This window comes from Lichenostomus cassidix, chromosome Z (assembly GCF_008360975.1).
Source record: "Lichenostomus cassidix isolate B80296 chromosome Z, HeHo_3.0, whole genome shotgun sequence".
In the NCBI taxonomy this organism is placed as follows: domain Eukaryota; kingdom Metazoa; phylum Chordata; class Aves; order Passeriformes; family Meliphagidae; genus Lichenostomus; species Lichenostomus cassidix.
In genome coordinates this window covers 74,485,322-74,499,156 of record NC_139511.1, presented here as the reverse complement: position 1 = coordinate 74,499,156, position 13,835 = coordinate 74,485,322, and the positions used below count along the sequence as shown (strand labels likewise).

The 13,835-nt window shown below is 46.8% G+C and overlaps 1 long non-coding RNA gene across 1 annotated transcript; it reads left to right on the top strand.

The window, feature by feature from the left end:
• The first annotated feature begins 11,822 nt into the window (after positions 1–11,822).
• Positions 11,823–13,430, top strand: LOC146425254 (uncharacterized). Its single transcript, XR_014846680.1, has 2 exons — positions 11,823–12,229; positions 13,207–13,430. It is a non-coding gene; the product is annotated as an uncharacterized LOC146425254 (long non-coding RNA).
• Positions 13,431–13,835: the final 405 nt, after the last annotated feature.

Genomic DNA, 13,835 nt, shown 5'->3' with positions numbered 1-13,835 from the left:
GCCCCCCAACCCCCGGGGACCCCCTCCCGGAGGGCCCACCCCCCCGGGCCCCCTCCTCCGGAGGGGCTCCTCCTTCCCCCCTCCCTCCCCGCCCCCCCGGGACCCCCTCCTAAGGAGGGGGCCCCCCTAACCCCCAGCCCCGACCCTCCCGGGGAGCCCCAGTGTGATGTGGGGGAAGCCGGAGCCCCGGCGGTGTCGGGCGGTGCTTGTGAACTGCATGGGGGGACCCGCCGAGCGGGCCCGGCCCCGTGTGGGGGTTCCAGGGAGGGAGGGGGGCGCCGGGCTCCGGCCCTCTGGGCTTTATTATTCCCCGGCGCCCCCAGCCCCGCGGCTGCGGGGAAAGAAGGAGGGGGAATGGAGGAAGAGAACAGGGGGCAGAGAGGGTGGTCAGGGTGGGACAAGGACGGAGGGAGGTGGGGAGGAATTCGGGGAGGAATACGGGAGATGGAAGGTTGGAGGAAGGTGGGGGAAGATTGGGAAGGGAAGGGATCAGGGAGAGGGGACAGGGGGGAAAGGAAGGGTGGAATGAGGAGCGGGAGGGATGAGGGGTAGGGTTGGGGTGTGCCAGGGATGAGGGGCAGGGGGGTGACCGGGCCGGGAGGGGTAAGGAAGGAGGATGGAGAGCAGGTTGGAGGGAAATGCCCAGGGAGAGCCAGCAGGGGGAGACACCGTGCCGGGGGGAAAGGAGGGAGGAGGAAGATTGCGGGCAGGTGAGAGGGAAGATTGCGGGCAGGTGAGAGGGAAGATCGCGGGCAGGTGAGGGAAAGTGGCGGCGGGGAAGGGGAGCAGGGACAGGAGGGACCCGGGGTGACCGGAGAAGGAAGGGGGAAGGAGGGGAAGGGTAGGGGGGAGCCGGGCCGGGAGGGAGGGAGGGAAGTGAGGGGGATGGAGGAAGGGAGAGCAGAAAAGTGAAGGAATAGAGGAAGAAAAGCACAGGAGACACACAGAAAAGTACAGAAGAAAAGAGGTACAGAATAAAAAAAGTACAGGAGAGGCACAGAGAAAAGAGGTATAGGGGAAGAAACGTACGGGAGAGGCACAGAAAAGTACAGAAGAAAAGAGGAAGAAAAGTCCAGAAGAGGCACAGTGAAATATAGAAGAGGGAGAAAAGCACAGGAGAGGCACAGAGAAGTACAGAAGAGGAAGAAAAGTACAGGAGAGGCACAGAGGAAGAGAAATACAGAAGGAAAGAGGCACAGAGGAAAAGAGCTGGGGAGCCCGGGGCGGGCACAGCTTACCTCTCCGGGCGCCGAAGGGCAAATGGCGACTAAACAACTTCCTGGGGCTTAAATCACCTCGGCCCCGCCCCGCGCCGGCGCGCTGGGCTCGCCACGCCCTTCTCACCTGTGCTCGCCACGCCCGTCGCCACGCCCAGCACACCTGTGCTCGCCACGCCCATCACCACTCCCATCATCACTCCCATCGTCACTCCCATCGCCACTCCCATCGTCACTCCCATCGCCACTCCCATCATCACTCCCATCGCCACTCCCATCATCACTCCCATCGCCACTCCCATTGTCACTCCCATCGTCACTCCCATCGCCACGCCCATCTCACCTGTGCTGGCCACGCCCCTTGCATCCCTGCCTGCTCATATTTCGTTATTGTCCACAATTTATTAGCTCATTTTTACCCCAAACACTCATTCTCAGCTCTTTATTAATCCAGTTTTACCCCCTGATTTTTCCTTATTACCACAATTTATTAGCTCATTTTTACCCCAAAATACTCATTCTCAGCTCTTGATTATCTCAGTTTTATTCCCCAATATTTCCTTATCACCACAATTTTTTAGCTCATTTTTACCCCAAAATATTTATTCTCAGCTCTTGATTATGTCCAGTTTTATTCCCCAATTTTTCCTTATTACCACAATTTATTAGCTCATTTTTACCCCAAAATACTCATTCTCAGCTCTTGATTAATCCAGTTTTACCCCCTGATTTTTCCTTATTATCACAATTTCTTAGCTCATTTTTACCCCAAAATACTCATTCTCAGCTCTTGATTATCTCCAGTTTTATTCTCCATTTTTCCTTATTACCACAATTTTTTAGCTCATTTTTACCCCAAAATACTCATTCTCAGCTCTTTATTAATCCAGTTTTATCATCTGATTTTTCCTTATTGTCCACAATTTATTAGCTCATTTTTACCCCAAAACACTCATTCTCAGCTCTTGATTATCTCAGTTTTATCCACTGGTTTTTCCTTATTAACAAAATTTATTAGCTGATTTTTACCCCAAAATACTCATTCTCAGCTCTTGATTAATCCAGCTTTATCCCCTGATTTTTCCTTATTTCCACAATTTATTAGCTCATTTTTACCCAAAATACTCATTCTCAGCTCTTCATTATCTCCAGTTTTATCCCCCAATTTTCCTTATTACCACAATTTATTAGCTCATTTTTACCCCAAAATACTCATTCTCAGCTCTTGATTATCTCAGTTTTATCCCCCAATATTTCCTTATTACCACAATTTATTAGCTCATTTTTACCCCAAAATACTCATTCTCAGCTCTTGATTATCTCCAGTTTTATCATCTGATTTTTCCTTATTTCCACAATTTATTAGCTGATTTTTACCCCAAAATACTAATTCTCAGCTCTTGATTAATCCTGTTTTATCCACTGGTTTTTCCTTATTACCACAATTTATTAGCTCATTTTTACCCCAAAATACTCATTCTCAGCTCTTTATTAATCCAGTTTTACGCCCTGGTTTTTCCTTATTGTCCACAATTTCTGAGCTCATTTTTACCCCAAAATACTCATTCTCAGCTCTGGATTATCTCAGTTTTACCCCCTGATTTTTCCTTATTTCCACAATTTTTTAGCTCATTTTTACCCCAAAATACTCATTCTTAGCTCTTCATTATCTCAGTTTTATCCCCCAATTTTTCCTTATTTCCACAATTTATTAGCTCATTTTTACCCCAAAATACTCATTCTCAGCTCTTGATTAATCCAGTTTTATCATCTGATTTTTCCTTATTACCACAATTTATTAGCTCATTTTTACCTCAAAATACTCATTCTCAGCTCTTGATTATCTCCAGTTTTATCCCTCAATTTTTCCTTATTGTGCACAATTTATTAGCTCATTTTTACCCCAAATACTCATTCTCAGCTCTTGATTATCTCCAGGTTTATCATCTGATTTTTCCTTATTACCACAATTTATTAGCTCATTTTTACCCCAAAATACTAATTCTCAGCTCTTTATTATGTCCAGTTTTATTCTCCATTTTTCCTTATTATCACAATTTATTAGCTGATTTTTACCCCAAAATACTCATTCTCAGCTCTTGATTAATCCAGTTTTATCCCCTGATTTTTCCTTATTACCACAATTTATTAGCTCATTTTTACCTCAAAATACTCATTCTCAGCTCTTGATTACTCCAGTTTTATCATCTGATTTTTCCTTATTTCCACAATTTATTAGCTGATTTTTACCCCAAAATACTCATTCTCAGCTCTTGATTATCTTCAGTTTTATCCCCAATTTTTCCTTATTACCACAATTTATTAGCTCATTTTTACCCCAAAATACTCATTCTCAGCTCTTGATTATCTCCAGTTTTATCCCTCAATTTTTTCCTTATTACCACAATTTATTAGCTCATTTTTACCCCAAAATACTCATTCTCAGCTCTTGATTAATCCAGTTTTATCCCCCATTTTTCCTTATTATCACAATTTATTAGCTCATTTTTACCCAAAATACTAATTCTCAGCTCTTTATTAATCCAGTTTTATCCCCTGATTTTTCCTTATTACCACAATTTATTAGGTCATTTTTACCCCAAAATACTCATTCTCAGCTCTTGATTATCTCCAGTTTCATCATCTGATTTTTCCTTATTAACACAATTTTTTAGCTCATTTTTACCCCAAAATACTCATTCTCAGCTCTTAGGGGTTTTTTTTTAAGTTTCCCCCCCTCCCCCAAATTCCCCTACTTTTCCACCACTGATTCCCTCATTTTTGCTTCAAAATATTTATTTAATATTTATTTAACACCACAGAGCTTTTCTCAAGATTCACCCCCACAATTTTCCCTACTTCTCCACTACTCATCACCTCGTCAAAGTCTTCATTCTCTTCCCCAGAGGTTTTGTCAAGTTTTGCCTCCAAAATGACATCAGGGAACAACATCAGAATTAAAGTCCAAAGGAGGAAAGAGGAAAGGTTTCAGAAAATATTTCTGCCGTGAAAAATTAATTAATTAATTAATAGCTCATGGCAGGATGGAGATTAAGTTATGCCAAAAGGAAGGAAAGAATAAACATTCCTCTCGGAGCCTTTGAGACCTGCTGGGCTGAACTGGGAAACTTCCCAGTCACTGTTCTTCCCAGTGACTTTTCCAACCAACTCTGCAGCTGCCAAGGCCAGAAGCTCTGGACCCAAAGGATATTCCCAAGGAAAATCCTTCCCATTTCAAGCCCCAAACACTTCCAGCACGGCGCAGAGGTGTCACTGGAGCTCCTGTGTGGGACAAGGAGGGACAGCAGTGACCAGAAGCCATCAGCCCCTGGGGTTGGGACTTCATTTGGATCCTGCCAGATTTAGGGATGCAATTCCTCAGACCCTCTTACCATAACCCCAGTTCTAATCTGGTTCTCAGGGTGACCACCACATCCTCAGCAAAAACCACAGCAATTGGAATTTCTGCTGCACTTGGAGGGAGATCCAGCTCCCAATGGAATTTTGGGAAGAGCTTCCCAAATGTTCTCTGATCATCCCTTAAAAGCAGCTTCAAAGCACAACAATTTTTGTTAGAAAGACACCTGACAGTAAATCCTACAGCAGAATTGAAAGGCTGCACAAGGAATAACAGAAGCTTTGCCATGAATTACAGAAGTGCCTGTTCTCCCTCGCTGCCCTGGCACTGTAGGACCAAATCTCTGGGATCAAAAGGCAGGAGAGTTGTCATTAACACTTAAACATCTCAAATGTTACTTGTCAGAGAGCTGTGCCTGAAGTGGATTTATCAGGGTTTATCCTCTGCTTTGAGGCTGGCTGTGCCAACACTAGAACATTCCACAGCAGATTAATCACTTCCTCCCCTCTGTCACTTGCCCAGGCTCTCTGCACACTGCCATGACTGGGGATTCACCCACAGGGCTTTTCTGTGTGGCCTTCAGGGCTTTCCTCAGCTCCATTTTACATTTCACAGACCTCTAGTGCTGCTGGATTAGCTAAAAGCCATGACCTCCCTGTGAAATCAGTTTTTAAACAAAAGGGGAACTTCGAACCCTGGGCCAAAGTTAAAAGATAACAGAGATGCACACCAGATCAGCACTTGGCAAATATTAGCCACATGCCATGGGCAGACACCTCTCTGCTGTCCCTCTGCATGTTTTAGGGTGCTGGTGCAGAACAGACCTTTAGTTTCAGGGGTTCTTTACACAACACAACCACTAAATAACCCCTAGCTGCTTCAAAGGGGAGTAACCTAGTGTAAAAGTCTAGGAATTTCCTTCCTCTGCAGCCCACCTAGAGCTGGGGGAACTGAGGGCCACCTGTTTGCACAAGGGACAACAACATGTTCCCTACCATCCCTGTCATCTTCTTTTCCCTGGTGCTTTACTTCTGTAAACAGCAGCTTTTAAGAAAACTACAGCAAAAAATTCAAACCCAACCATTTCATGACCACTGTGACCAGAAGAGTCACTCCTGCCATGACTCTATTCACAAACCCTCGTGGCAGAGCACCTTTCCTATTTTGGCTAGCTGAGCACTTGTGACAAAAAAATCCTCCTCAGCAAACTCCAGGAATCTCCCAGGCTGCTTGTCACAGCACTTGTGTCTGGCTAAGTTACTCACCGATCCCAAATTACAACTGGACTTTATGTTCCACCAGCCTTTAGGAATGTTCCACCAGCATTTAAGAACTGTGAAACACACAGCATCTTGCCACACCGACCACTCAGCTCCAAACACAACCCCAGAATGCTGTTCACTGACCACAGAGGCTGAGAGGAACCATTAATGTTTAATTCATGAGCTCCATACGTGAAATAGCTCCAAGCCACCAGCAGAGCCTGAATTCCCCAGGAGCACAGGAGCTGTGCCACCAGCAGGCTGCTGTCACCACACCCACACTGTCCCTGCCACCCACAGCCTGGGCAACGGGCTGAAGCTCTCCTGTAAATTGGGAAAACACCAGCTGATAGCTGGGGGAGATAACTCACTTTCCACTGGGGATAAAGATTCAGATTTGTCTAGGTGGTGGTTTGGGTTTTTTTCCCAGTTGTAATAAACTTCTGAGGAAGAAAGTTAACTTTTCAGGAGGGTTCTAGGAGCAGCAGGTGAGTTCTACACTTCAGATCACGCAGAATTAATCCTGCAAGCATTAATTAAAAGCTGGGTTTTTTCTCAGTAAGCAGAGAGAATAATCTCTGAATCCCTGAATAAGCACTGAAAGCAAATAATGTCAAAATGACTGCAAATTGCATGGTTTAACAGTCTTCACTTGGACATGATATTAAGCAATTTTTGCTCCATCTTTATATGAACACAAGCCTATCCTCCATTCAATCAAAATAAAAATTAATTCTCCGAGATCACTCAAACAAAAATTGGATGTGGTGAATTGTTTTCCAATACAACAGACAAATTCCAAGAGGCTGGAAAGTGTTTTGTTTCAGAGCCAGAAGATAGTTTCAGCTTTTAAAATAAAAACACTCCCAAAACAGCAGCAAGCTGATATCAATGATTCAGGAAAAGTGGAGTCCAGTGCAGCATCACAGGGCTCTGCAGTGGCTGTGACACACCAGCCACATATGTGACATCAGCCCTGGAGGGACTGACACAGACTGATAGAGAAGGTACCTTTGGTCCAAAGAAATTATTGAAACACCTAAACCCAAAAAAACCTGCAGTGTTTGGAGATACTGTAGCAGTAGATATTTACATAGATATTATAAAGATATAATATAGATATTATAGATATTTAAAGTGGGCATTTGGTGGGAGTCAAATAGAATTTTCCTCCTTTCTCCCTCACTTTGGGTTTCTTTTATTTATAAAGAAGGTTACTTTGCAGTGGTGGATCTCATTTCTTCATTAAAAAAAAAAAAAGAAAATCAGTTTACGCAGCAAACTAGCTCCTCTCTCAAACATTAACACTACTAACACCGTGAGATATAAGAAACGGAACACAAAAAAATCAATTCTCAAAAGAATTCTTCCGAGGACACACTGTGCCACAGGGAAACCTCGAGAGGTCACGGCGACACGCGTCAAGCTCCGGCGAGCTGAGCTGCGGTGTGATCACCCAGGCAGCTCGTGCCTGCAGCTCCCAGAGGCTAAGGACAGCGAGGTGCTTCCTCAGGGAGCTGTGCACTCCTCCTTCCCCACCCCAGGAGGAGCTGAGCCCTTCCCAGCCCTTCCCAGCCCGGCTCAGCCCGGCTCAGCCCCGTTTGCCATCCCCGCGGGGTGCTGTGCGACACCGAGGCGGCCACGGAACGCCAGGTGAGTGACTGAGGCTCTTTTCCCAGCCAGGGAGAGGAGGGGCTGCTCTCGAGTGTCCGATGCCAGCACGGGCATGCCCTGAAGCTTTGGTGACAGCCCTTCAGCCAGGGGACAGGGCCGGCAGCCTGCGAGGTCACCCTGGCCCCATGCAGTGCCACAAGCTGTGCCCTGGTGCTGCTTTGGTCACTCCAGCCCCCTGGAACTGCCCAGAAGCACAGCAAGGGCTGCCAGCCCTGCCTCAGTCTCACAGTCCCTTAGCCTGGTGACACCTGGCACTCTGCGGTGACAGAGATCCTGCCCAGGACTCCCCAGCTGGGGACAAGGTGACCTCTTGTCCCAGTCACAAGTCTCCATACTTGTCCTGTTTCGCCCCCACTGAAGCTGGAGGTGCAACAAACATCACAGGGTGGAGTTCTAAAGTGCAGGGACAGGAATACCTTAGTATTACAAACAATCCTGGTTTATAAAACAGGATTTGGGATGACACGGCTCAGCTAAATGTTTTTGGAAGCTCCGTGCCCCCCCTGGTTTCCAAGAGCCGATCCTGGAAAAGCCCTGGAACACAAACCAGGCAGGAGTGTGCAGATCTGGACTCCATCACCCTCTGCTCACCGAGAGGCTGAAACACAAAGCCACCTCTGATTCGCTAACCACACCCTTCTTTGTTTCTGCTTTTCTGTTTCTAAGCTGTCCGCAGAGAGCACGGCGATGGCGGCAGGCAGGGCAAGAGTTTTCTGGCGATTCCTCTCTCATCCAGCACATTCCCCACCGATAATCACTCTGTCAAGTTCACCAAATCTAACACATGCCAAGGAACAACAAGATCTATTTCAATCGCTGAGTCCAGCATCCTCAGGCTCATCCCATCCCAACCAAAAATGAGAAATCCACTTACTGGCCAGCTTTAAGCTCCTCCAGGGGGGTCAGTCCAGCAGGGCAGGCTCAGGAGCTCCAGAGCTGCTGTAATCCAGTAAATTTAATATCCAATGCAACGGCTAAGCTTCTGAAACTCGGCAGAAACAATTCTGAAACCCTCACCACGCCATACTTTGGACAAAAAAGAGCCACTTTAGACTAAAAAAGAGCCACTTTAGCCCAAAAACTGCTAAAATGGCCACCGTCACACCTGACACTAATTACACTAATAAACTTCCAACCTGCCTCAGCCACCCAGAGAAGCCCTTTGGACTAAAAATAGCCACTTTGGACTAATAACCGTTACAACTGGCACCCTCCCAGCTGCTGTTAATTAACACTAATGAGCTTCCAACCTGCCTGAACACCTGTGGAACTCTCAGACCTGTTTGTACAGCCTGGACAGTCGATTAATTCCGAATTCTTCTTGCCATGCTTTTGATACGTAACGTTGCCCTGCTTTCCCTGCGCTAGGTTGGGCATTGTCACTTTGTCTTGAGCTCGAGATCTGTGTTTTGCTGGTTCCCTTGCAGCACCTGAGGGGCTCTCTGGAGCAAGGACAAGGGACAAGGACCCTTGGGACAAGGGTCTGGAATGGCTTCCCGCTGCCAGATGGACTATTGGGAAGGAATTCCCGGGAGGGTGGGGAGGCACAGGGTGCCCAGAGATGCCCCTGGAAGTGTCCAAGGCCAAGCTGGACTGGGCTAGGAGCAAGACTGGGAAAAACCAGCAGCTTTTCTCCCTTGAGGTCTTGAAATCAGGATTTTATGACAAATGCTTCAGTTTAGCAGAGCCATGGCAAACAGTGGGCACACTGCAGAGCAATTAAACCAAGTCACAGTTAATTCCAGCTGGCTGCAGCAGGCCAAGGGCACCAAGTGCCCTGTCCACCCTGCCCCAAATTCTGCCTCAGGCCTCCCCCAGGCCTTGGTGCTGGGGCTGGGCTCGTGAAAAATGACATAAAAATTCTTCTTACAGCAAAATTGCTTCCATTCTGCTCACAACTATTTTGCTGGAAACAGCAGTGTCACCAAGGGTACCTTGTCAGCCACACCTTTCTCCCCAAATCTGAAGATAATCCCCAACGTGGATTGTCTCTGAGAGAGGGGGAACGGTTACAGGAAATGCCAGGATGATCCAGAACTGATGTCACGAGTTGGGCGATTGGGAAACTCAAATCAATTCCGTTTACTGAGCCCCAGCAGAAATCAGAAGAGATCATGGTTTCCAGGTTAAAGACCTTTGCTCAGCTTTCTGCTGCTCTGAGTTAATCTTTCTCCACGCAGCAGTCGCAGTGACCAGCACAGGTAATCTTTAACCCCGTGGCCATCGACTGGCAAGGGTCACAGCATTTCTCCTCTGGGCTCTGAGCTGGCCCAGCACTCCCAGTCCTCACCTCTGCCCACGAGATGATGGTAAATGTGCCTCTTGAATGCTGCAGGACTCTGGGATCAGCTGGTAAACACCACCTTTGTCTACCCTGAGCCCAAGAGCTCAGTGTCCTCTCAAAAACTGTACAGCCATACCCACGTGAGTCAGCACAGAGCCACTGACATCGAGAAACCACAGGGATAAATTCAGTTGCACTGTTGGACAGGTGTCATTTTACTCCATGAAAGATTCCAGCCTCAATCTTTGACCTAGATTAGTATGGAAGTCATGCCTACAGGACAGGATTTTTCCATGGATAGGATGAAACAACCATCCCCAAATCAGTTGAAGAGTGCTGATTATGTGCTGGAGCAAAGCCACGAAGATACAGCTCAGGTTTTTGCCCCTGTGGTTATTCCCTCAGTTTTGGAGCTGTTCTTCCACTGTTTTCACACAGAAAAGACACCATCCCTCTGATTTCCATCTCACCCATCATGTCCTCCCCATTCCATGTAAGAAAAACGAGAGGAAAGAACTTCTGGACACATCAAATTGTGTCCTGTGTCCAGTGACACCTTCCTCACCAGCAGCTCTGCATATAACATGGCAGCACAGAATAACTGAGGCTGGGAGGGATTTCTGGAGATCACAGGGCTCAGCCCTCTGCTCTGCACTGCAAAGTTAGAGGATTTTAGTTGGGCTCATAGCTACATATTTCCAGAGGGAAGATATGGCCTTCAGGTGCATGTGCAACGTATGTTGCATTATCTATCCCCGCGTCACCTTTAGCAACATTTAAACAAACCAGCTCCTTCTCTTTTTCCAGGAATTTCCAAATACTTTGGCATTTCATTCCAGAGAACTGGATCCCGACCAGTCTGCCCAGCGCTGGATGTTGCAATGCAGCTCCACACTTTCCCCAGGCTCCGTGTGGAGTGACCAGTGCTTCACATACAGTGACAGAACCCCATTTTGAGGGAAACTGTATTTTTTTCCCCCCCACAAATACCAAGGAAGTGGTCTTTCCGCTGTGATTAGAACATTTTAGTGTTTCTCTGCTCTTTTTTTGGACAACACGTGGTTTGTTGGTTTTGGGTTGGGTTTGGTTTCTTTTCATCTGAGGTCTTTCAGCCTGTTATTTTTCTGATTGAGTGAATTGTCAGATCCCATCTGTACACTTCAAATGCACATCCAAACTTTCAGGGTAGCATAAGGAGTTTGCACATGGGATGCTGATGTAATTGTAGAGGTAAATTCTAGATACCTACTTGCCCCAACCTTCTTCTACTACCAGGGCACACTCTGAGCTAGTGCTACTAGTAGTAGTAGTATTTTTGTCATCTTTACACTGTTACAATGTTTTCCAGGTTTGATTTCATAGTGGTTTTCTGCTGCTGGATGGACACATCCAGCCCAAATCAGTAAAAAATAAAAAAATCAGCCCAAATCAGTACTTTTGTGTTGTATTACATTGAAACCCTTGCTTCCCAAACCCCACACTATTACTGCAGGCTGTTCCAAAATGTTCTAATGGAACAGCAGTGTGGAAATGGAAGCAAGCAATGATCCACCTGTTAGTTAACCAGCAAAGGTTCTCACACTCAAGATGCGACTTTGCTTTATGTTCCAAGAAAACTTTAGGTTCAAATTCCATATCAGCCTTCCCCAAAAAACGGGGAATTCATCAGGAATCCGAACCTCCTAGATGTGGAGGTTTGTGCAATGGTGTGGCTGCTGGCTGAGGTGCTGAGTGGAGGAGGTGTGTGCAATCCCTGGATGTGCCAGTGGTGCTCAGACAGGCTCAGCTGCAGCCAGCCTTCTCTCCCCACCTCCTAGGAGTGCTGGGAAGCAAAATCTGGAAATTCCCACACAGAGCAGACAGTACCTCAGAATTAAAGACAGAAAACAGATTGGCTAGCCCCAGCAGTGAACGTGAGATGAGCCCTGTGACCTGAGGAACCGATGAAATCAGTCTCACTGGGAGAAGCAAGCAATTAATATGCAGCCAGAGCAAACCCTCATCTCAGGGTTCAGCAAAGCAAGGAGCTGAAACCCCCTCGTCTGTTGCATTTTCCCCTCCTCACATGTGCTCTCCCTGCAGGGACAGAGAAAATGGAGGTCTTGGAGCGTTTTTTCCATTCTTTAGTCTGACTAAAGGTGACTCTGGCTCGGTGCAGCGAGGGTCATCTCCCTCCCCCAGATCAATATTTTAATATGACTTATCAGAACCAGAATGACTTGTTTACTTTAAAACCTCAGGATCCCATAAAGGGAGAGGGAAAGGTGTCCCCTGGAAGCAGAGGCTTGCAGCAGCTGCCCACTGCTGGGAACTCAGAAAAGCAAGACTCCAAAGATCCGAGTACAGAGAGTCAGCAAAATGTCCTGGGAGAGCATGCTGGTCCTGCCAAGCCCCACCAACACACCACAGGATCCTTGGGCTCTTGTCTCCAATGGTAAGTGTCTTCCTGTGCTCCATTCATGGCAGGAGAAGGAAATGCTAAAAGGCATTAACAAAAAATCCAATCCTGCAGGTGGATTTCCAGCACCGAACACTTCAAAATATCCACGTGTGCCCGAGGCTCAGCGGTGTTATTTAACAGGATTTAAGGTCTTGGACCTGAGGGATCTCTGCCTGCATTTGGAAAGAGATGAGGCTTTTGTTAGGGCAGTGCAAGCCATCATGAATGTTAATTATTTTAAAAAATGGGGTGGTGGGGAAACTGGAAGAGCTCCTGGGGGAGCAGGATATATGGGAAGGTTCTGTGACCCACCTGGAAAAACCCTCTTGAAAACCCTTTTGTTCTTCACGATGCTCCTCTGCATTGAAACATTCCAATAATGTTCTTTACGTAGATACCCAGCAGAAGAGAAGCAAAAAGGGGATTTTTCTCTCATGGTTACGCTTTGCTTTCTCCCTGTACAGACCTTTCCCATTGGTTTGGGGTTTTTTCCCCATTGCAGTATTAAAAACTAGTTAGCTCCCAGGGTGAGGATCAGTGAGGAAAGCCCTGTCACACCGGGCAGGGCAGGCTGGTGGTCCAGGGGTGTCAGAAATGGTGGGCAGCAGCTCATTGGGTGTGTTAGTGTCACCTCTCTGCAGGCCCTGAAGCGTTTGATGCTGAAAAATTGATTCTCTTTTGAGCCAGAAAGCTCAAGTTTGCAGTAGCTCCCAAAAACAGACTACTGCTATTCCCCCCAGCCATGGTTTCTAACCTCCTCCCTTCCATGTGTCCTTATTTCTGTTTTCCCTGCTGCTCTGCAGCATTCAGATGGGATGATGGCACACAGCTGAATTTCCACAGGTCACAAATCGCTCTGCAGCACATTCGTGGGTTCTTAGTCCACTCCTGCATCTACAGGATCTTCTATGGGATGTTTTCTGCTCAGACAAAAAATTCTGCACCAATATGGTCTCGTCTCTGTTTTGCAGGTCTTGGAAACCTCCTGTGCTCAAATGTGCATCCATCACTCCTCCCACGGGCTAAGGACCTGCTCCCAGAGCTGTGGAGTGTGACAATGGTGTTTGTGTCCAATCTATCAAACGCCATTATCACACTAAATAGTTCCTGGCAGACAAGGCAGCAGCTCAGCAAGGTGTGGCACCTCGGGCACTATCTCTCCCCACTGGGGAATAAACAGCTGGGGTAACATGAACAGCAGGGTGATTCTGCTCCTTCTTCTAGGGGCAGAAGCATCATAATATGGGAAATCCAGTCTGACACATGCACTTCCAGATTCCCTATAATGTCACCATTACCAGTGTGGATTTCCCTGGCATTTATAGGGTTGTGTTCACCTCTGAGAGGTCAGCTGGTGGTTTTCCTTCTCCCATTGAGCTGACCAGGACAAGAAAACTGAAGGCAATTAGCTAAGGGAGTGAAACTCCATCTCAGACTTTGGCACCAAACTACAGCATATGTTTGGAGTATTAATTGGCTGAGATGCTCGTGACATTCTTCCAACAGAACGCTTCCCAAAATTCTGATAAAAATAGATTGCCCCTATTTTTCTCCAATGCTTTTAGCTTCTAAATCTCCTGGTTTTGGGATGGTCACGATT